This window comes from Rhinolophus hipposideros (genome assembly GCF_964194185.1).
Source record: "Rhinolophus hipposideros genome assembly, chromosome: 2".
NCBI lineage: Eukaryota > Metazoa > Chordata > Mammalia > Chiroptera > Rhinolophidae > Rhinolophus > Rhinolophus hipposideros.
In genome coordinates this window covers 10439081-10464389 of record NC_138048.1, presented here as the reverse complement: position 1 = coordinate 10464389, position 25309 = coordinate 10439081, and the positions used below count along the sequence as shown (strand labels likewise).

General features: G+C 41.9%; 1 long non-coding RNA gene across 1 annotated transcript in view; it reads right to left on the bottom strand.

Annotated features, from left to right (window-relative positions):
* Window positions 1–2145: 2145 nt before the first annotated feature.
* The window catches only part of LOC308504283, a 124377-nt gene continuing 101213 nt past the window's right edge, over window positions 2146–25309 (bottom strand). The window contains exon 3 of the long non-coding RNA XR_013994339.1: window positions 2146–3344. This is a non-coding gene — a long non-coding RNA (uncharacterized lncRNA). The remainder of the gene's footprint in view (window positions 3345–25309) is intronic.

The window sequence follows — 25309 nt, the reverse complement described above, 5'->3', positions numbered from 1 at the left end:
AATAACACATTTGTTTAACCTAATATAGCCAAAATATTATCATTTCAACATGGTGATCAACTTTCTAATGTATTAAGGAGATATTTTACTTTCTTTCTTTATACAAGTCTTAGAAATCTGGTGTGATTCTCACACTTACAACACATCTCATTTCAGACTGGCCATATTTCACATGTTCAAAGGTTATATGTGGCTCATGGCTACCATGTTTGTCAGCCCAGCTCGAAAGGGGTATTTTAAGCCTACTGAACCTATAATATACGGGATTTTAGTAAGATCACTGAGGAAGCAGATGGGTTGCCAAATTAAAACAACTAAAAGTAATGAAAAGAATAAAACAAAAGAATGCTGAAGAAGTAAAGAAGAAAAGTAAAGACAACTTGGGAAGACAATGGATACCCAAAAAGCTCTTAGTTGCTAGTCAAATGGAAGTATCTAGGGGGGCAAGGACATGGAAAGAAAAGTCTGGGGACTGAAAAGTCAAAGTATGTGATAAGAGATTTTTGAATTACAAAGCTCAGTCAATGACAAGGCTAAAGATTTAATTTCCTTCCCCAGCAAAATGGTGCCTGCCACACCTACAAAAACGCTGGTCACATACGATGTGTGACAATTAAGTTTGTGAACTTGCCACCATGCGCTTACCTTGGCAGCATTGAACCAACAGCGTGGTGAGATTTTCATAACCTTGGTATATCAGTGTCTCACAGCTGTGTTCGTGTCAACGTGTGGCCGTGTCTTGCTGAGTGGCGTTCATTATTATTGTTGCATGTTTTTGTGTGCCATCACGAGAATGTCTGAGCTTGAATTAGAGCAACAAACAAACATTAAATTTCTTGTTAAACTGGCAATAGTGGAAGTGAAATCAGGGACATGTTAGTCCAAGTTTATGGGGATAATGCCATGAAGAAAACGGCAGTGTACAAATGGATTAAACATTTTTCTGAGGGAAGAGAACACGTCACAGATGAAGAGAGGTCAGGGCGGCCAGTAACAAGTAGTCCTGATGAAAACATTGCAAAAATTCGTCAAATAGTCCATCAAAATCATCGGCTGACTGTGAGACGCGTAGCAGACCAAGGAAACACAGATAAAGAAACAGGAAAATCTTCACTGAAAATCTTGGCATGAGAAAGGTGTGTGCAAAAATGGTCCCAAGGGAGCTCACCGATGAACCAAAGCAAAGGAGAGTTGAAGTTTGCCAAGAATTTTGGAGAAGCAAGACAATGTTTTGGGCCGTGTTATCATGGTGATGAAACATGGGTGTAACCAATACGACCCTCAAACAAAGCCTCAAAGTGCACCATGGAAGTCAGCCAATTCTCCACGACCAAAAAACTTCCATCAGCCCAAAGCAAGAATAAAAACGATGTTGCTAACCTTTTTTGATATCAGAGGGATTATTCATTACGAATTTGTACCAACTGGACAGTTAACCAAGTTTACTATTTGGAAGTGCTGAAAAGGCTGAGTGAAAAAGTTAGACGACCTGAACTTTTCGCCAACAATTCATGGCTCTTGCATCACGACAATGCACCAGCTCACACGGCACTGGCTGTGAGGGAGGTTTTAGCCAGTAAACAAATAACTGTATTGGAACACCCTCTCTACTTACCTGATCTGGCCCCCAATGGCTTCTTTCTTTACCCAAAGATAAAGGAAATATTGAAAGGAAGACATTTTGATGACATTCAGGACACCAAGGGTAATACAATGACAGCCCTGATGGGCATTCCAGAAAAAGAGTTCCAAAATTGCTTGAAAGGGTGGATGACGGGCTGGCATTGGTGCATAGCTTCCCAAGGGGAGTACTTCAAAGGTAACCATAGTGATATTCAGCAGTGAGGTATGTAGCACATGTTCTAGGATGAGTTCACGAACTTAATTGTCACACCTCATATTCAGCGTTTCCGCACCAGACTCTTAATTTGTTAGTTTCCTCAGAGCTATTCAGAGCTCTACAAAACAGACACGTACTAGACAGACTCAAGAAAGTGTTCAGTAGAAAATCAGAATGATAATTTTTTTATACACAGGAATAGGAAATTGGTATATCTCCTTATTCAGATCACCCCTTTGCTAGTTTTAAAGTTGTTGTAAAACAGATTAGTAAGCAGAAGTTTCCTTGGTGAGCATAAAGTTAAAGCAAAGGGAATTGGATAATCTCCAAGGATTGTTTACTCAGACTGCCCCACAGTAGAAGTCACCTCCCTGTGACAGAAATGGGACAGGTGCCACACCTCAGTCCACTTGTCCATTTGGTGGGTACACAGACAGGTGGTTACTGTCCAGTGCCTTCATTTTTCATACCAGAGCTTCCTGATGGTCCACAAACATGTTTTTTGTTTGTTTGTTTGTTTATTTTTTTTTTTTAGGTTTGTTTGTATTGCTTTAGGTTTGCATACTTCTGGACTCTCTAGAAAATCTGTGTCCACATTCTCAACTGACATGGGTCTGTTGGAGCTGAGCTGGACCTGCTTCTTTGAGTGTGAGCTGTTGTTACAGCCCCAACTGACCAGTTCCTTCAGAGGGATGGTTTACCTGGCTGGCTTCTCCAGCTCGTGAGCGTGAGACCCTATTATATGGAGACCTCTGCTAACCAGGCCTGGCCTCACGTTTTCCTGCAGAGAGAGAGACAGAGAGAGACAGAGACAGACAGAGACAGAGAGAGACAGAGAGAGGCTTTCTTATTGTTAACTAGTCAAGGATCCAGACTTCATCATCTGTTAGTTACAGAGTATAACCCATCTGTTAGGATGGGTTACATCTGATGAAAGTTAATCTTATATCTATTAATTAAGAAATATTTCAGTTCTCAGAGGATTATTTCTTTTCCCTGTTCTAGGGACATCCTCTTATACTTTTTTATATAACTGCTACAGCCACACAGAGCGAGAAAGCATGGAAAATATACTGGATGGCACAATCTGAATATTATACAAAATATCTTGACAGATTGAAATGATAAACTAAATGTCACAGAATCAAATTTTACACAAGAATAAACTTTTTACTCCCATCTACTGGACATATCAAAGATGCTTTGGTATATCTGTTGTTTGCTAAATCTAAAGCTTAAATTTTAAGCAATAAAAAATAAATATTGCCAACTGTTTGGTCTCAGTAGCATTTGGGAAATAGTAGTGCACAGATCAATTACATGAATCCTGTATATAACAGCATTTTTTTATTAGTACTGTTACACCATTGCCCAACATTCCCACCACTGTGCTTTTCCCAGAGCTGTTAACAAATAATAAAATTTACCAATTTGATTTTCATCTTCCTTCATTTCTTCTGCTCACCCTCTGGCAGAGATGCTGTCAATTGGCCAAGATGGTCAGCTAGAGGATGAAATTTTGAAAAGAGAAGCAGAATTCCTGCTAAGTCTTCACATAGGAAACCCGGGACTTGCCTCTAGAATTGACCACAAATGACTAGATAAAGGCAGTGGCTCAGGCCTCTCCTTCTGCTTCCCCCAGTGTAATTAACTTGACCTTCGGCACTTCTCCCTCGCTGCTCTAGCCTGACCCAGCCAATCTCTGCTCCCCACTTCTTTTCCAGTCCAGGCTGCTCACAGCCTCTCCAGCCTCTATTTACTGCCCCTCAAAAGGAACTCCTCTGTCTCCTCAAACCCAAGATGCCCCAACTTGAACTTAATGTCTTCCTTGCTTGTCACTGCACTCCCAGTTGGCTCCTGTATCCTGTAAGCAGGACAGAACCAGGTGGATGGAGTTCCAGGACTCAGGAGAAAAGGAAGAACAGTTCTTGGCTACAGTTGTGGTATGTGGAGCTGCGGAGCGAATATAAAAATTATGTCTCAGAGACAGTTACAAGTAAAGATGGAGAAGCGTGTCTCCTAGGGAGCCTGGAGGAGGTGGGAGCTGTCAGCCCAGGTGAATGGGACGTGGTTATGGTAAACGTGGGAGACGAGGGAATTGGGGTACTTTTAGTGCATACGCCTGCCAGAGCAAATAGAGGACAGACATCTCCCAACTTTCCAGTGTAGAATCATTTTATAGCTCTATCCACACTTCAGGCTATTGAATCTTTCTGGCCCAAGTCTCTCAGATTCATCCAGTTCTCAATAATCTCTCAGCTACAGCTCTAGCCCAGCCCTGCAACTTTTCTTACTTGGGATTATCTTTATATCTCACCTTGTCTCCCTGCCCCAGTTACTTCTCTTTTTGAAATCTAATGCACAAGGTTATCAGATAAAATTTTCTAAATTCCTCATTTCATACAGAAAACTCTTTGCTAAATCACTGCTACTTTGAATATACAGTTTAAACTCCTCAGCCTACAAATCAAGGTTTTCTCACAATGTGCTGCAGGGATGGGGCTGATGAGGGCGACATTTGGGGAGTCCATGGCGCCGTCATCCAGAGAGGTTTAGACCTCCTCTTCTTTAGAGTCCAGAGTCCATCCCTGAGCAATGGCAGCATGGCGGGGGCATACACAAATGTGGAACTGCTTAAACCAGTGTGACCAAGCAGTCATTTGCAACTCCACTGCCTCTTGCACTTAAACAAGATTATAGGTGCACCAGAAGTGGAGCCTTGGAAAGTTCTGGCTCCCTCTGGGGTAAAACAAAAGGTGGAGAAGAACAGGAGTAAAAAGCATTCCCATATCTGTACCACAGTGAGACCATCATCGTCTGGGCAGAGCCTGAGTTCTTACAAGGAGCTGGGGACAGGACTGAAGGGCTAAGCCAGCATCCTCCATTTCCAGCAGCGTGGCATTTTCAGGCAAAGAAAAAAGTAGTCATATGTGCCACAGTAGACCCATAACTGCTCCTTCCTAATGATGAAAGAAGGAAGTAGGTGTCCTTTTCCCCAATAAGCCTCAGTAACCCATTCAGAACAAACCACACCCAGCCAGGTCCAGTAAGGAAGAAGGTGTGCCCTCATAGCACGTGATGCTTTCACTCTCATTGGATACAAATGTCAATGAAGTAGGCTAGACTATTGAGATGTGTGGTCTGGGCCAGTTCACCCCTTAAATCTGTAGTGAGACCTTCCTGGATCTGGATCTGGAGTCCAAAGCAGTCCAGTATTCTGGGCAAGCAGGTGGAATCTAATCACATACTGGCCCCATGTTCCCCACCAGGCCAAGCCAGTAGACCTGCATCTACTTGGGGAGAGTTGTCAAGAAACTCCATTTGCTTCACACACGTTTGAGCATCTACTATGCACCAGGTACTTTAAATGCAGGGGTCACAACAGCAATGACTCTCCGTTGATGGCACTTTAGACTATAGAAGAGACAGACAATGAAGTAATCACGCACACTAGTATAAAAGTGCAACTCTGATAAGGGCCTCAAGGAGAAGGACATGAGTCTCTGAGGTTCGAGAAAGGGGATTTCTCATGGAAGCAATGCTTGAGCTGAGATCTAAAAACTGAATAGGAATTAGTTAGGCAAAAAGGAGGGAAGAATGTTCTAAGCAGCAACAGCATGTGCCAACAGCCTGTGGCCATTCAGACCAAAAGAAACCAGTGTACCTGGAGAGGAGAGTAAAGAGGAGCCAGGTGTGAAGTGAGGCTAGGAGGGAGAGAGGGACCAGAGCATGTAGAACAGGATAAGCTATTGAGGAGTTTTGTCTTTATTCAATAGGAAATGGGAAACCATTTAATGATGTTAAGCAGAAGAGTGTCACAATGAGGTTTATATGGTGAAGAGATCACTCTGTCTGCAACATAGAACATATTTTGGAGGAGAAGTGGTCAGAGTGGATGAGGGAGGACCAGTTAGTATGTAATTATCATAAGTCCAAGCAGGAAATGATGGTGGTTCTACTAGGCTGACAGGGGTAGTGGTGGAGATAAAGCGAGCAGATATGAGTGATGTAGGAGAAATAAACCGACAGGATTTATCTGTGATCAGACATGGGGGTTACGGTTGATGAGACAGTCCAGAACGACTCCTACGTTTCTGGATTGCAGGGCAGGAATGATGGTGGTGGTAGTCACTGAGAAAGAGAAACCTGGAGGGGAGCCACATTTCTGGGCTGGTGGGGTAGGTTAAGAGAGAATTTCATTTTGGAATAAGAATGAATGTGAGGTCACGTAGTAGGCATCCTCTAAAATGACTCCCAGTGATTCCTCATTCCTACTATTCACGTCCTTATGTAATCCCTTCCCCTTGTGTGAATTTGGACCTAGTGTTTTGTTTGTATTGAATAAAATAAAGCAAAAGTGATGGGATGTCACTTACAAAGAGACTGTGATTTCCATCTTCCTCTCACCCACCTGCTCCCCATCTCTGAATCCTCACTCTGGAAGCAAGCCGCCACGCTACAAGGAGCCCTAGGAAGAGGTCCCGTGGTAAGGAATGGACATCCCTGAGCAACAGCCTATGCAGACCTGAGACCCAACGACAGCCACCTGAGTGGCTTTAAGGTGGGTCCTCCCCCATTTGACCGAGCTCTGGCCAACATCTTGTTTGCAGCCTCCTGAGAGACTCTGAGCCAGAAGATCTTGCTAGGCCATGCCTGGATTCCTGATCCACAGAAACTATGAGACAATAAATGTTTGCTGTTTTAAGTGCTAAGCTTTGCTTTGGTACACAGCAATAGATAATTAATACAGTTGACTTTTATTTTATAAAGTCAAGTATTTCATACAAGAATATATATTAAGTTGAAAATTACATGTTATAGGTCTGGAGCTCAGGGACATCTAGACTGAAGATATACTCTTGAGACTCCTGAGCACTTAGGAAGAGGTATAAAGTGAAGGAGGAAAGATTATTGAAACAAGCCTTGAGGATCTCCATGATTTCCTGGCCAAGTACAGATGAATGAGCTCGCAAAGGAGATAGAAAAGAAACAGCTAGAGAGGTAGGAAGACAGCCAAGAGAAAGCTGAATCGTGTAAATAGAAGGCAGTGTTTCAAGAAAGTAGGGAATGGCCAAGTAAGAGAAATACTGAAATATTGGCTTTAGTCTGAGAGTAATCCACAATTCCAGCAAAAGCTTATGGTAAGACTGGGAAGGCAGAATGGTGTGGATTGAGGATGGGATATACAGAATCAAGACAGAAAAACATAGATAGCACTCTACAGAATTTGACCTGTGGAGGTGAGAAGATAGATCAGGTCATAACTGGAAGTGGATGGTAGTTGTTATTTTTTTTTAATGAGAGAAGTGTGAAATGTATAAATAAAATGGGAAGGATTCAAGTAAGAGAAAAAGATTGAGTATACACGTAGGAAAAAAGAAATAGTAGATAGTGTAATGTTCCTAGAAGGCAGGAGGGAATTCTCTTTAGATGGGAGGTAAGTCAGCTCTGCTACTAGAACGGGAGGGAAGAACCCGCAGCATAAGTGCTGAAGTCCTCACGAGGTTGTGTCCCTGCGTGAGAGCTCCTATTTTTTCTCTAACATAGTATGAGGAGGTCATCTGTTCAGAGAAGAAAAGAAGGAGATTGGAGTCTTGAGGAAAGGAGAAAGGTTTCCACAGTCACTGTGGAAAATGGGAGAATGAGAAACAGAACTGTAGAAAGTGTTCTGTGAGTGTGAGGACCTGTTTGAAGTTAATGACGTTGACCTTATAGCGGAATCAGCCTGCCTCATTAGGTAATGCTCAGCTGCATGGATGCAGGCACAGAGAAACAGATTGTTGGATTCACCTAGGTATAGACCTTAGACAAATGGAGGCAACGGAGGGGTAAGGGGGTCTATGAGAGTAGAAATGGGAGTAGAGAAATGTAGGGCATAGAAGGGAGTAGAGAAATCCTGCTCATGAAATCCATGCTGGGTAGAAAGGAAAAGGTTCATGGATGAGGAGAGAGCAGAGGACAGGCAGTGCCAAGGATGCTGAAAGGCCAATGATCCTCTTTTTGGTACTCCTCCCCCTGGAAGAAGGGGAGGTCACAGTCAAGCAGTCAAGCTTGAATCAGTAATTTAGGAGAAATAGCATTATAGGTGGTGACAATATCCAGAGAGTGTCTATGGGAGTGGGTGGCTGGAGTGGAGAGAGAAATCACTGGAGACAAAGGGAAGGTGAGCGCCTGAGTGGCTATGGTGTGGGACAGGCCACCCACCTGAGTGTCATCCAGACTGATCAAAGCTTGGATGTACTGCACAAGCAACTGATTTGTCCTAAGGAGTGGTAAGCTTTTTGCCCGTTGTCAATATATATAGTGAAAGAGAGGACCCCTAGTAGATGACAACAACACAGGGGGTAAAGCAGAATGTCTAAATGGCAGGAGCACAAAGGAGCAGGGTCTTAAATAAAACAGTGGAAATATACTGTGGGGGCATAAGGGAGTCACTGTGGCAGGCGCTGCTTGTTCTCTGCCTGATACTGCTGTCTCTTTTCTTTCTTACTAACAAAATTCTGGTTTTCTTCTGGAGTTCAATATGCCAGCTAAATACACCTATCTACCTAGATTCTCTTGCGTTAAGAAGCAGCCACTTGGCACACATCTAGCCAGTGAGATACAGCTTAACTTTACTAGGGAATTTGAGAATGGTTTTGGTTTCCTGATGCAGACAACACTCCTTCTTGCCTGAATTCAGGCATGATGGCTGGGCTGCAGTGGCCATACTGCAACCAGGAGGTTATACATATGAGGAAAAAGCAAAGATAGTCACAGACATATGAGCCCTTATTTTGACTGGCCACCAGAACAATGCCAGCAGCCATTTCTCATTATATGAAGATGAACCCTACTTCTTTAAGTCAGTGCTCTGCTCGTTGGCTTTTCTATTATTTGTAATTAATTATATTTCACATAGAGATATCAACCCACCTTGTTCTGAAATACAAGGGATCGGAGAACATAGTTGCCACATGAGAGGGCTGCAGGAGAATTAGTGCCCTCGGGGAAGAGGTCAGCTTCAGCAAGGTAAGAAGGAGGAAGGGAGTGCTATAGAAGAAACTACAGGTAGGGCGACTGCTAGTTATGGAGAAAAGATTCAAGGGCCAGGGTGGAAATGAATTAAGGAGGAGAGGAGGGGTGGATGGCTGAGGCAGAAGGGTGCACAAAACTTCATGAAAATGACTTCATGAACAGCAGATCAAATGACCATGTGGGAGTGGAGGTAGAGGTTACACGTTGGACCTTGACCAATGCAAACAGAAACGAGAAGCACGATGGATTTGATGTGCAAGTCCGTTTGAGGGCAGAAACCTGTGTTACCTTCCCAGAGAGATTACCAGGTTGCATGAGTGGGGCCATAACCTTCCCACACCTTCAGTTAGGCAAGAAAAGAGAAATGTCATCCTTTTGGCTTCTCTAGAGAATCAAGATGCAGGTTCAAAGCTGCATAATGAAACCTGGCAATTTCTCTGGATTCCTTCCAAATATCCCCAAGGGCAGGAATAGAAGCGGCCCTAGGGAGAAGGAGGGGCTGCGGACCACAGGGCCTGCCAGGGCAGAGTGAGGGAGGCATTCTGCCCTCTCCTCTGGTAATTGGCCCACTAGCGTTGTTATCTCCCTCAGGAGGCTGATGTTCCCCTCGCTGAGCCTTCATAGTCCCAAAGCTGAGTGACAGCTGTGCCTGATAGATCATCCACGTTGCCATGGCAACAGGCTTGGCCCTGGAGCCATGGGTTCATGACAAAATAATCAGGCCTCTCTTAAAGGTTACTGATGGGGGTTTGAGTAGGATGCAGACGGGAGGTAGGGGTTGGAGGGGGGGAGGTCCTGAAGGCCCAGAGTCAAGAATATTCAGGGTAGGAATATTACCCCAAGTGGTCAAAAGCCTGAAGAGTCTGAGAACAAGTACAAGCTAAATCCAACAAGGAGCCAGGGGTCAAAGGGAAGAAGTAGCATTTGGTCATTAAGTCTAAAAGACATTCCTGATGAATTTGGGGGTGGAAGAGGCTGATAGTGAGAATATGGGAAGAAGCTAGAGCAAAATGGGTGAGTGTCTGTGGTTCCATTTCATTGGCTGCTGGCTGCATGGTGTGGTGGCTGAGCTGCTTTAATATTCAGGGACTCTGGGAGGACACTGGCTGTCCCCAACCCTGTTCAGCCATGAAGAGCTTGCCTTTCAGGCTCTCTGCGGACTACACCTCCATTCTTGCTCTGAGTTAATAAAAACCAATTTGGATGCTGTTAGGACTCCATCCTCACCTTCTACCTCAATCCTCTTCCCTGATGGAGTTCTCAGCGTCTCTCTGTGGGCCCACGAAACTGCAGATACCATCCAGGATATCTGACCAATCTCTACCACACGACCTGGTTGGTAGTTTGTGCTATAGTTCTCAGCTAGGACTGGATATTTTGAGCTAGGACAGTTCTCTGGGTTAAGACCTAGACCCTTTCATAAGGAAAGGGTCTTTGAGAGTGTATCACTGTATTCCTAATATGTAGTGCAGAGCCTGTCACATAGTAGAATCTTAATAAATATGCATTGAATGAATGGGTCACAAAAAAACCTTCCCAGTCCTTGCTCACACTCCAGGACTCTTCTGTGGACACCTGCCATTGACCCTGAAAATCTTCCTTCTTCCAGGGTGGACCCTCTTAGAACTCAGACCTTCCACAACTTGCCACAGAGAACACCTGTGACCAGAAATTCCTGGTGTTATCCCCCTGGGTGGACCTTTGGACACTGGTGCCCGCCTGGACTGGGATAAGATTTCAAATGTTCCTTTAGCCACTGCAGTGGTAGCTCCTGTAGCCCCTCTTCGGTGACAATACATTAGTCCCCTGTCCCATTCTCAGTCTCAGCCTACTTCCTTCTCCTCATGAACTGAGGACCTATCATCCTTCACAGCCAAGCCCTGTGAGTCTGTGGGTGTTGTGGTGATGTCCCAGATGGCCTTAAAGTTCTCCCCGCTTCAATAGCCTAGGAGTAAAATGAGAATTAGAATCATGTAATTTTATTCTGAATCATAACTGAAGAAAAGCAAAATACAGTATCTAAAATTGTATTGTAAATAGTATAATAGTGTGTACGTGTATACACACACACACACACACACACACACATATATATATGTTTATTTTCTTATAGCACGTACCACTCTTTGAAATTATTTATGTATTTGTTAAATTGTTTTGTTGTGTTTTTTTCCAGTCTCTCCCATTGGAACATAACCTCCACGATGGCAGGGATTTTGTCCACTTTGTTCACTACCTAAATAGTAGGTATCCAGTCACATTGAATAGATGGATAAATTACTTCCGGAGAGTCTCAGAACGGCCCTCTGTGTACCTAGGAACCCCGTTCTCTGGCTGCCTGGGGTATGCCCATTTTCCTTTTCCATCTCTCCATTGGCATGTGTGTAGCCATTGACTCTGACTGCCAGCACCGCTGCCAAGGCACCAGTGCTTGCTTTGCTACCAAATGTCCAGTGCCATCTCCCACCCAGCTCTGCCCAAAACTGTTCAGCAGGGCCCAAGGCTGCACTTCCACTGACCCTGATGGCACGGTGGGGCAGAGCTGCAAGTCTGGTTCCCCACTGAAGAGGCAGCAGTCTCTTTCTCCACTCTTTGTATTACCCACATCCCAGAGCAAGGCTGCCTTGAGCTTCCAGATATTTTTTTGTAAAAATAACTCCTTTTGATTTTGGTGGTCAGTGCCTTTGCCTGGGAATCCAGCATAAGGCCATGTCAGTGACAGGCACAGTGGTGTATGCAGGTGTATTGCACCAAGCTCACGTGCATTGTCTTTGTCCTGTGGTCACTTTTATCCATTGAGGTCCCTTAATTTCTCCTTACAGTCCGTAGGAAGGTCTGCTGCCACTTGTCCCCTTGGCATGACCTGACATGCCTAAATCCTCCTGTGGGCACAGTTAGAACAGCATCTGGAATGGCCACAACACAAGGACTTTGGACTTTATTCTGTGAGTGATGAGGAGCAGATGAAGGCTTTGGAAGAGATTATCTTGAAGAACCAGTGCCTTAGGGAAAGACATTTATTGTCTATGTATACAATGAGACATGGGAGAAGACTCTAGCATACTTTTGGTCATCGTAATTCATTCCCCAAAGGTCCTGAAAGAACAGAATTCCACATCCTTCTCACAACTGGGAGTCAATGGTTCTCTCTGATTCTGGCTCTCTGCATATCTAGTAGGATATCACTTTACGGCCCTCTGTGGTTGGCTTTGTCATATGACCAGTTGTGGCCAATGAATTGTGGTGAGAAGTAATGTGTCACTTTGATTTAATTGCAGATGTGTGACCCTTCAGGGTTTTCTTTCCTTCTTGTGTGAAGAGTAAACTATACACCGTGACACAGTGGTGACAGTGGTAGGAAGTGGATTCACACTGGGACCATCACCTTAACCACCCACCATACCTAGCAGCCCTGAGATGGTGTCCACTCCATCAGGCTGGACCCCGAGATGCCTTGAGGAGCAGAGCCCTTGCCACGGATCTGTGAAGGATGAGGAGAATGAATAAGGTAGAAATCTCGTTTTAGTCCATTGAGGCTTGGATTGTTGTTACAGCTCAGCCCAGCCTATCCTGACTAGTATGTCTCCTTCTCAACTTTCTTCTCTGTTTTTCTTATCAAGTAATTGATAACTTCCAGGAGGCCCTGAAACCTTCCTTCCTGGCCAGGAACCTAGGGGGTTCCAGAGCCAGAAAAATGACAACTTAATCACAAGAGCAACACTTCAAATAAGACATAGTCATAGGGCTACATGCTCACCCGTGTAACCATTGGAGGTCGAAATCATGCGAGCATCAATTTAAACTACTGATTTTCTACAAAGCACAAAAACCTCTAGAAACATTGTCTTCTAGCATTGTAGGGAAGGGGACACCAGCCCTGAAATTTTTTTCTAATGTCTTTCTTTCTTGTTTTTTTAAAGATTTTATTGGGGAAGGGGAACAGGACTTTATTGGGGAACAGTGTGTACTTCAGGACTTTTTTGTTTTTCCAAATCAAATTGTTATCTTTTCAATCTTAGTTGTGGAGGGTGCCGTTCAGCTTCAAGTTGTTGTCCTTTCAGTCTTAGTTGTGGAGGGCGCAGCTAAGCTCCAGGTCCAGTTGCCGTTGCATTTGCTAGTTGCAGGGGGATCTGCCCACCATCCCTTGCGGGACTCGAGGAGTTGAGCTGGCAACCTTGTGGTTGAGAGCCCACTGGCCCATGTGGGAATTGAACGGCAGCCTTTGGAGTTAGGAGCATGGAGCTCCAACCGCCTGAGCCACCGGGTCAACCCCTAACAGTCCCTTTATGTGTTTTTCTGCTCCTCGTGTCTGAGTGAGTCTGTATTGGGCCTTTCTTAGTCCCTCCTTTTTTCTGTCTTTTTCTTCCTCTTAGGCTCCTGAGATTTGGTGGGGAGAAAGACTTAGGCCTTGGGCTTTTTACGTGAACTTACTTAGATGTTGTCAGTAAATGTGGTGATTTGTATTGTGTCAATTTAGCTAAACAGAAACTATTAATATGTTCCCCAGACTTCCCTTCCCTGTGTACTTCTGAGTCTACATGGACCTAAAGACACATTTTGTGCAAGATTTGGGTGGTGGAGTGGAAGCAGCCGATATATCCTCTTCATCCTTTGCACTTTCAGGAGGTTGGTGAGGTACGGCCCCCACAGTTGAGATTTGTGGGTTTGCCTTGTAGGTGTGGCATGACAGCCAGGCCCACAGCTCCTCCAAGCTGCCAGTCGATCCTCTCTCACCTTCTCTGACTCCTTAGTCAGGGGGCTTATGTAGCTTGGTGACAGGCACGAGTTTCTGCAGGACCCCTGTCATCAAAGTGGGAGGTCTGGAGGCGCTGGGAAACAACCTGGGTGCCAGCTCGTTCCACGGGAGTCCCACTCTCCCTGCTTCCCTTCCTGAGGGCCTGCCCTACAGTTCGAGGCCCAGCACCAGAAGCAGAGCCAACAGCCTTGTATGGATGGTTACGCAGCTCCTACTATGGTGTCCAGTCCCCACAGTAAATCACTTACTACTAGATAGCACTCTTCATTCTTCTAGTGAGCCCTGACTGAAACACACAGAGATGACTAATTTTCCCTCCCATTTTAATTGTTTGCCGAGCATTCTTGGAAATCACATGGGCGATGGGGATAATTAGCAAGCAGGCCAGGCATTCCTGAGTTCGCTCATCACCTCATCCAAATTGCTTCAGGTACCCCTTGTACAACAATATAGAAACACTGACGTCCTTAAAATGGCTGAAATGTGTCTTGTGAACTCAGCACCCACAGGATACCCAAGGTCCAAAACACTGTGTTAACACTTAACAAAACAAGGATGGTAAGGAATACATAGGCTAATTAAAGAGATGAGAGGACAAATGGAGAAAATAATATCTACTTCACATGATTTGGGGGAAGATTAAATGGGATAACGTTTGGATGGCACTTAGCCAAACACCTGAAAGGATGAAAATAAAAGAATGGATAAGTAAATCCATAGCTAATAAACATCAAGGGGTGTGAACTTCCTACAAGCGTGTCTGACTTTTAATGTGACTCAGCAGCTACACCATGTGCCAGCAGCCAATGAAAAGGAACTATAGACGCTCCTGCTCCATCTGGATTGACCAATGAACATTTTGCCACATTTATTGTTATTGTTGTTGTTGTTGTTGTTATTATTATTATTATTATTATCGATACTAGTAGTAACAGCAGTATTTTGGTAGAAATATTTGAGAGTAAATTGCAGACTTCATGACATTTTATCCCTCAAATTCATATATGTCTCCTAATAGCAAAGACATTCTATTTCACAGTAAAATCACAAATTCAGGAAATTTAACAGTGATACAACATTATTAGCTAATTCACAGTCTATATTAAAATTTTCCAATTGTCCTAGTGATGTCCTTTATAGTATTTCCCCCCACAATCCAGGATCACATATAGTTGTCATTTTTTTTGTCATATTGAAAAATCTTAGTCTAGTTCAAAATCACAAAGATTTTCTTTCTCTTTTCTTTTAGAAGTTTTATCATTTTAACTCTTATTTTTAAGTCAACAAATGGACTATTTGCTTACACAATGGTAATATACTCTATTAACATCATTGTTTATTTGATACTCATATAGTTCCAGTTTGGCCAATAGAAGGCCTTCCAAGCCAGTTTCCATATCCTTTTGAAAGTTTCCCATAACTTTTTGAGCACGTTCTTATTTTTTGGCACAATAAGATGATCCAGTCTCATCTTGTATTAATACTGTGTTTCCCCGAAAATAAGACCAGGTCTTAAATTAATTTTTGCTCCAAAAGATACATTAGGGCTTATTTTCAGGGGATGTCTTATTTTTTCATGTACAACAATCTACATTTGTTCAAATATAGTCATGTCATCTTCTTCTGGAACATCATCATAACGTACTAAATGTGTCCGACTGGCTGACGATCTAACTGGGGCTTATTTTCGGAGGTCTTATTTTTGGGGAAACACGGTATTATACTTTACTGGCCCCAGCCCTGAAATCAGCCATTTTTCCAAGGATCCCTGGTTTCTTTTAGTAGAGTGATGTTTAAAAACCAAGATCTGGGCACCAGCTTGCTCATTGCTATTGGAGAATTATTGGTTCTGCCTTCCTGTCTCAAAGATATGGTTGCAGCCTACTGGATGGCAGAGAGTTTGCTGAGTTCCCTAGGACAAAGTTTTCCACAGTTGCCAGGCAAGCAGTAAACAAGCCTCTGATACATAGTAGGTTCACAGAGTCGGTCAGGGCCCCACCTGGAATACTTGTTATCCCCACCAGGAGGTCCACAGCAAGCCGTCTCTCTTGTATACCTGTCTATCGAGCTTACTCTAATTCCAGTGCAACACATACCTCAGTATTCTCTTTAGTCTCCATTTCGTATTTCTGTCTGTCTTCTCCCACAGTGAGAAACCTGGCTTCTAACACATCAAGGTATTGACTTGTTTGCTTAATTCTACAATACACTAGTTTCGGAACTGTTACAACCATGGTCTACAAAAAACCTACCACGCAAATTTTAATTTTTTTTGGACTAGGTAATTAGTTAAAGTATTTGTTCAAATATTACTTGAATTAATTCTTTTGTTTTTCTTCCATGTGGTCATGCTATTAATTTGAAATGTGGTTCATTGGTTTCTGTTTGCATTTAATTTTCACTTTTCTCATAATTGTTGATTTAATTTTATTTTTGAATGTGTAAAACATTAACAATGTTTTGAAATTAAAACTATACAAAAAGGTACATGCAGAGAAGTGTTGATTCCTCTTTTATTCCTTTCGTTCTATTTCAACCCACCATCTGTAGGTAACTGATGTTACTAATTTCTGGCTTATCCTTCCTGTGTTTCTTTTTGAAGAAATAAGCTTTCTTACTGATATGACATACTACATATATTCTTTGGTGTGTTTTCTTTTTCTTTTCTTTTGCTTCAAAACATACCCTGAAAGTCACTTCATACCAGTTCACAGAGATCTCCTAATTTGTTTTCATAGCTGGAGAGCCCTCCATTGTATAGATAAATCAATCTCCATGTTAAGGCATTTAGATTGTTTAACTTTACTTTTTTTTTTACAATTACAAGTAATGCTGCATAAATAACCTTTGCATAGGTATTTTTGTATTGCTGGATGTGCTGTCAGTCTGGAGACAGAAACCATGCAGTAATTGAAATAGAAGTTTAATATTAAAAATTATTAATCTATGATAGGAGAATAATATAAAGATGTAAAGAGAACTCTAAAGGTAGAGTTGGCAAACTTTTTATGTAAGACATATGTCAGACAGTAAGTATTTTAGGCTTTGTCAGGTACTGTTTCTGTCAATATCATTCAACACACTATAGACAACATCTAAATAAATGGGCATGGCTGTGTGCCAATAAAATTTCATTTACAAAACAGTAGGTAAGATGGATTTGGCCAGCAGGCCATAGTTTGCCAACCCCTGCTCTAAAGAATGCCCTAGGGCTGAGAGAGAGTACCCAAGGAAGGATAAATTGGAAAAGGTCCCCGTCCAATGAGGTTAAAATCTAATTGGAGAAGACATGGTTGCAGCGTGCTGAATCCAGAGAGTTTGTTGGATTCCCTAGGCCAAAGTTTTCTACAGTTGCCAGGCAAGCAGTAAACAGCCCTCTGATACATAGGCACACAGAATAGGTCAGGGTCCCACCTGGAATACTCAGAATCCCCACCGGAAGGTCCACAGGAAGCTACGAGATCTGACAATTCAGTTCATGAATGTGTTGCAACGATGTTGCTAACGTTTTTTGATATCAGAGGGATTATTCATCACAAATTTGTACCAAATGGACACACAGTTAACCAAGTTTTACTGTTTGGAAGTGCTGAAAAGGCTGTGCGAAAAAGTTAAATGACCTGAACTTTTTACCAACGATTCATGGCTCTTGCATCATGACAATGCACCAGCTCACACGGTACTGTCTGTGAGGGAGGTTTTAGCCAGTAAACAAATAACTGTACTGGAACACCCTCCCTACTCACCTGATCTGGCCCCCAATGACTTCTTTCTTTACCCAAAGATAAAGGAAATATTGAAAGGAAGATATTTTGATGACATTCAGGACATCAAGGGTAATACCACAATAGTTCTGATGGCCATTCCAGAAAAAGAGTTCCGAAATTGCTTTGAAGGGTGGACTAGGCACTGGCATTGGTGCATAGCTTCCCAAGGGGAGTACTTTGAAGGTGACCGTAGTGATATTCACCAATGAGGTATGCAGCACTTTTTCTATTATAGTATGAGTTTGCGAACTTAATTGTCAGACCTCATAGTCTGGGTCTGGGGGGTGTCCCTAAGGGATCAGGCATTCTGGTACCACCTGGTTTCATCACCTTCTTTCCTACTCCCCCATCCCTGTTGCACACCATTAATGGACTCAATAGCTGGGAGCAAGTAAAAGCAAAGCGGGGCACCCCAGAAAGACACTAGCCCCCTTCCTCCTGCAATGTTCCTCCTGCGCCCTCTACTGACAAAGCTTAACATCGTGCTGTCTGATAAGGAGAAAGGCTTTGAGTCCAGTCCATTATCACAGAGCAGGTACTAAAGGGTAAAATTGAAGATGAGAGGCTCCTGTAGTAAATTGTTAAAAGTTGGATTTGTGAATCAAAGGGTAAATGATTTGGCAATTTATGAAAAATTTATCTCCATAGGGGTTTATCATTGTGTTTTTTCACCAACAATATATGAGAGTGCCCTGTTGTTATCTTACCACTTCATTAACAAAGAGCGTTGCCAAATTTTTTTGTCAAGTACAAAATCTTATTTCTTTTTAGTTTTAATTTACATTTCTTTTACTATTAGTAAAATTGGCCATCTTTCCACATATACTGAGTCATTTTGTTGTAAATTGTCTGTTTATGTCTTTTGTCCATCTTTTTATAGGGTGATAAAATAAGCTCTTAACTAGTTTAGAGCAGGAAAAAAATCAACTACAACTGCAAATGACTTGCGGAGACACAGTTTTGTAGAGTTTTTGTTGTTGTTGTTTTCCTGTACATTAGAGACCAAAGTTCAAATCAAAGTTTAGTTTATTTCAATATTTACTCAGTCCTTCCTATGGGTCCAGGCACCTAGGCAGACTAAGACATGGCCCTTGCTCTTAAGGAGCTTATGTCTTAGTGGGAAAATGTGTGAATTGTTTGGGAGACAATAGAACATAATGATTAAAATATGGATTAGGAGATAATACATGGGCTTGGATTCAAATTCTGGCATTGGTATTTCAACAATTAGCTGTATAATATTGGGTGGGTCACTTCCATCTTCGTGCCTCAGTTTCTTAAGATGGAAATAATAATACTTACCTCATAGAGTTATTATAAGAACCACATGAGTTATTATACGAAAATAACTAAGATACTGCCTGGTACATAATAATATACACTGAATGGTAGCTAAATAATAATAAATAAAAATGTTTATAATAATAGTGACAAAAGTGATAGAGGAATTTGTAGAGTACTATGGTATCATATATATGCTCATTAAATTTTAGTTGAATTTAAAAGTGTATTATGACTAAGTCATCAAAAATGTTTAAACCATAACAGTATATCTGGTTTAATAATAAAAAAACCTACTAAATTTTGTCATACAATTTTCTTAATATTGATGAAATAAAAGTAAATGCTTAAGTTGATAGAAAAATAACAAATATAGAAAGAACAAATCTGGCAATCTGACTTGTTAATTATATAAATAAAGTATTAGTGTAAAATGCAAGACTGTAGAATTCACACGTGATTGTCATCCATTGTTGGTTTTAAAGACTTAGTTTGATTCGTTTAGTAATTTTCTTTCAGTCTGTTAATCACCTAATTTATACTGTAAAACAAAAGTTGAATTCAAAGCTCATGTCTAATTTAAATATAAAATCCCAAATATTTAAATATATTTAATAAAGATGTTCAATTCATATGCTAATATCTACCTCATCTAACTCAAAAATGTTAGCAAAAATGTCCCAGGAACTATGATCTGGAATGCCCTGAAAATACAGCTTTAAGAAAAGACATTTGTTAATTTGGAGAGTTGCTGTGAGCTGCTGTCAGAAACTGATGGAGGACTGGCTACTTACTGCCTCAGCAGGGGGTGGGAATGGGGGAAATGGGGGATGGGGGGTGGCACACACACCCACTACACAACTAGACTGAGAAACAACGGCTTGAATCGGAGTAGGGGGGGGGGCGGAAAAAGGGGAAAAAAACCAAACCACATTTGTTTACTTTTACTTGATCACAAATGTCCCAGTTATGCCTTGAAGGAAATTTACGAAATACAGAAAAGTAAAAAAGAAGAAAAGGCATATGTAATCCTATCACTTATAGATAAATTTGGGTTGTACCATATTCAAAAAAATTCAACAAATATTTACTAATCTCCTACGACGTGCCAGTTCTAGTTTTAAACACTGGGACTGCTCCTGCCCCAGGGAGGTGAGAAGAAACCGTGTGTAGTTAGTCTCCTCCCTCCTGAATGAATGATGGCCCCTGCTCCCTGCATTCAAGACATGGCCTGTAATATCTACTCTGGAGCTATATTACACATGAAATAGCCATATGTTTTCTGGGGACTTCGATGACCATACACAGCACTATTTAGAACACAGACTGTAAATTCTAACAACACAATGCAAATATAACTTTTCCCAATGGCTTTCATCTTGGCTTGAACAAGAAAAGTATTTAACCATGGAAATCTTGACACAATTTAAAGCCTTGCCTTGCTTTAAAGAAACCTGAAATATAAAACCAAACTCTCAAAACATGAACAATCAGGTGATTATTCTTATTTAAATAGTGATCTTCTTTACTAAAGGATTTGCTGCAATCACTTTTTAATTTTACTACATTAACTGAACTATGAGTTGTTTTCATTCAAATCCTCCCCAGTGCTTTTAAATATTCTATTTAATTTACCAGAAATTGAAGCATAAAATTTTGAGAACATATTAACTGCATACATCTCTAAATATCTCAAATTTTAGCTCTTGCTTGAGTCTGTGGAGGATCTGGCTTAATGACTTAGCATGTTGTTTCTGCTAACTTTCGTTCTGTTAGAATGCAACTCAATAGATGGGGCTTCAAAACTTGGCCAAAATTGCATCGGTTTGCAGAATAGCTATAGTTGTGTTAAGATTCATATCTTTCATAACAGCTTCTAATTTTAAACTTTAAAGATCCTAAATGGATTTAGGTTTCTTGATAGGTTCTCAGAACCTATCATCCTTTTGCTTCTCATCCTTTCTCCTGTGTCCCCATGTCATTATTGGTATCAGAAGCACTTCAGGGACTTCTTCAAAAATCAAAATATAAGAATAAATATACAAGTCTAAAATGTGTCTGTCACCTTGCAGCCTTAGACTCCAAGGACATTTTCTTCTGGTATATTTAATTAAATAAAAGGCATACTGCTCAGCAATTGCCACTTTGACATATTCTATTTAAGGACTGATTGCATTTTATAACATTTGTGAGTGATATTAATATTCAAAAAAGAATCACAAGGGACCATCTGGAGTTGGATGGAAAGCAAGCATTCAATGAATGATTCTCAGAATGACTGCCCAACAATTTCATATGTTACTGGTGAGAGTGTAAATTGGTAGAACCCTTCTAGAAAGCAATTTTGCATTCCATGATTTGATTTATTGATTCCATCTGGGAATTTATCATAAGGAAATAATAAGAGATAAAAAGATGTTTGCCCTAAGATGCTTAGCATGGCAATTGGTATAATGGTGAAAATTAGGGGGAAAAGACTAAATACTGCTTCACAGGAGCTTGATTAAATAAAATATTACACCCATATAGTGCTGTGGCAGAGATTGCTGGCTGCCCAACATCTATTCTCTTATTTGTCATTAACAAGACCAGCAATGTGCTTAGCTAAAAACACTACATTTCAAAGCCTCCCTGTAAGGACAAGGGTGGCCAATAAGACATAAGCAGAAGCACTTGGGCGGGACTTCAAGTGCCTGGATTGCTGCCTGGAACCAGCTGTCTTCATCACCGAAATGACGGCTTGAGTTCCGATAGTATTTTGGGGACCATGAAAGAAAAGCCAGGAGAATTGCACTGACTGCAGTTCTGACATCCCTGAACCACTGTAACAAAGCCATCAGCTAGCTTCCAGATGTCTCATTATATGAGAGAAAAATAAACCATTACACGTTTATGCTAGTCAAACTGTTCATACCATGTTTCCTCCAAAATAAGACCTAGGCAGACAATCAGCTCTAACGCATCTTTTGGAGCAAAAATTAATATAAGACCCGCTCTTATGTTATATAAAATCCACTCTTATGTTATAGTAAAATAAGACTGGATCTTATATTAATTTTTGCTCCAAAAGATGCATTAGAACTGATTGTCTGGCTAGGTCTTATTTTTGGGGAAACACGGTAGCAGCCAAACATAATTCCTAACTTACACAGACAAAACATTTTGCAACCATTTAAAATTATCTTTCTGAAAAATGGAATGTAATATTAAGTGAAAAAGCCAGAATACAAAACTCTATAAGTGGTATGTTCTATTTTGTTCTTAAATTATGTATGTATGTTATATATGCATAAAAGATTATAAGATACATTAAAATGTTAATAGTGGCTGTCTCAGTATTGTACATTATTCATTACTATGATGACTTACACTTTTCTATGCTTTCTAAATGTGCCACATTGACAAGTTTTAAAAAGTTTTTAGAATTGCCCAATACACACAAATGATCAAAAGCTTTTATAGTTTTATGCTCTTTAACTGTCTATTTCCACTTTGACCTATCTCACTTGGTAAAATGAGACTCAGACAAAGAATTATGCACAATGATGTTTGATAAATATTATTTTTGATACTGAAAGAATGGAAACACTAAACACTAAATACCCAACATTAGGAAAGTTTATAATTAAATAAATTATGGTATATCCATCCTCTACTATGAATATTTAGAAATCATGATCAAAGTTAGAGAGAGAAGACTTTGGAACTAGTTTTAGAGCTATTTCCATGTCCCTAAATACCTCCACCCACCCACTGAAGTAATGATGGGCATATGGGATGGGGAGGTACCCTCTGAACTAGAAGGCATTTCTAGCCACAACTGAAATTAGATTTTTATGAGTCTACAGCAAGAAAATAGCTTTGCTGAGAAAGGGAGAAGATTTTTCTAAATTATGTTTATGTGTCAAGAGCCATGCCTGGAGGAGTTAGCTTTTCAGGTTCTGCCTGTCTGCCATGGCAGTAAGACGCTAATATGGCTGCCTAGGAGGAATGCATGATGTAATAAACATAGAAGCCTGAAGTGTACCCCTTCCTGATTAGAGGAAGAAGCAGCTAGTTTTTGTGCTCTGCCCACATGCTCTTGGCTAATTCATGTTTCAGTGAAAGCTATGTTGGAGGCTTCTATGCATGATCACAGCCCCCATCCAAATACCACTGTTCATCTCTCCATCTTCTGTAGCCAGGTGGGGAAGTGGGCTGGACACACTCAACTAATGAAAGATGGAAGTCAGTGGATAAATGTTCCATCCTTCCATCCTTTGGAGGAAATATTCTGAGGGAATTCTACCTAGTTTCCCAGAAGTTCCCCGGTGGGATTGAGCCCCAGTCACTTACAACAGCAACTACCTCAATAACACACCTTGTTTCAGCTTTTCCTTCTTCTCATTTCTGCACTCTGTTTTAGATATGACATCCCAAATAAATAAATTGCATCTCAACTCTTACCTCAGGCTCTACTTCTAGGGCAAACCAACCAAGACAGATGGAAAGATGTAAGAAGAGAGAGGTACCAATTCTCATTTATCCAAATTTGGGAACCCAAGAACATTAAGAGTAGTAACCCATTTCCCCTGGTATATTTGACCACATTTTCAGGAAAAAAAAATTAAATAGAATAAAAATATGTCAGATTTCCAGTCAAGATGGTAGAATAGGTAAATGCTGTGCTCACCTCCTTTCGGGACCACCTTAAAATTACAACTAAACTACAGGGCAACCATTATTGGCAATTGCCTGAAGTCTAGCTGAACCAAAGCCCTACAACTAAGGACACGCAGAAGCCACCTCAAGACTAGTAGGAGGGGCAGAGACATGGAATGGGTTGGTCCCACACCCCGGTGTGACCACTAAAAACCAGGAAGAGATATCTCAGCTGGGGAAGTGCCCCTGTGAGGATCAAGGGGTACCAGCCCCACCCCAGCCAGGGTTTCAGTGCTCGGGAGAGAAGGCCCCATAACTTCTGGCTGTGAGAACCAGTAGATTGTGGCTGAGTGGGACAGAGGGCAGCTGACTGGGCACTCCTCTTAAAGGGCCCATGCACAGACTTACTCATGGATGGAATCACTTGCTCTGAGCTCCAGCACTGGGACGGCAGCTTGAAAGTCACCAGGGACATACAGGGAGGAACTGAATTGTCTGGCACCAGAGCGAGGGCTGGAGAGGCAGGTTTCTCCCAGACACAGGCACTGATGAAAGCCATTGTTTCTTTGTTGAGCACTCTCTCTCCCTGCATGCAGACAAGCCAGATGCCATATCTGAGACTCCATCAGCCTGGCTATCACCTTTCCCTGCCCCACCCTAGTGATTCCCTGAGACCACACCCCACCCAACTTTCAGACACATCCCAGCCAATTCCAGTGGCTTTTCCATATAAACAGCATGTCTTGACTCATGCGATGGACTTACCTAAAATCTCTCAAAGGTTCACAAAACCCAACCAAGCAGCATCTGGCTTCAGCATGTCTCATACCTCTGGCTGACCAACTCTAGGCCTGGCACAAGCAACAGCTGGCCTTGGTTTGCAGCTTAGCTTCTCAAGGCACCTCCAAATACACCTCGGGTGGCAGGCATCTTTGGATTGCTTTGTTGTTCATGCTAGTTCTCATCCCAGGCAGGACACAGACTGCAGCTGAACTTGGCCTGTAGCAAATCCCCTCCTAGGAGGCCCTGGAGCTGGCAGACCCAACGGCTAACTTTAGACTGTGCCAGAGCATCACCCGGCCACCTCCAAGGAAGACACACTCAAGGGGCTGACTGGACAGGAACCAGAGCCCTGCTAGAGCAAACCGGCTCTGTAGGCTCAGCCCCTGCACAACAGCTCCTCCACTGTAGTTGCACCCAGTCCTCACAACCAATCAGCCTGAGGGCCAATCCCTCCCACTGATGGGCAAACAGCATTCAAGTCTCAACTACAGAAGGAGGACACAAGGGACACACCTGGAGCACCCAGCTCAGGTGACCAGGGAGACTGCACCACTGGATCCCACAGGACACCTACTACATAAGGCCAATCTACTAACACAAGCAGACATAGCAGCCTTGCATAAAAGAAAACACAAGGAGGCAGCCAAAAAGGGGAGACAAAGAAACGTCCCAAATAAAAGTACAGAACAAAGCTCCAGAAAAAGAACTAAACAAAGTGAAGAGAAGCAATCTGCCAGACACAGAGTTCGAATCACTGGTTATGTGGATGCTCAATGATGTTAAGGAGAAGTCACAAAGAGATAGGAAACATAAAAATGGAGATACAAAATATTAAAAAGAACCAGTCAGAAATGACGAATACAATAACTGAAATGAAATATACATTAGAGGGAATCAAGACTAGAATAGATGAAACAGAGGATCGAGTCAACAATTTAAAATATAAGGTAGCAGAAAACACCCAATCAGAACAGCAAAAAGAAAAAAGAATCCAAAAAAATGCGGACAGTTTAAGGGGCCTTTGGGACACTATCAAGCATACCAATATTGGCATCACAGTAGTATGAGAAGAAGAAGAGCGAGAACCAGGAATTGAAAACCTATTTGAAGAAATAATGACTGAAAACCTCCCTAACCTGGTGAAGGAAATAAACATTCAAGCCCAGGGAGCACAGAGAGTCCCAAACAAGATCAACCCCAAGAGGCCCACACCAAGACACATCA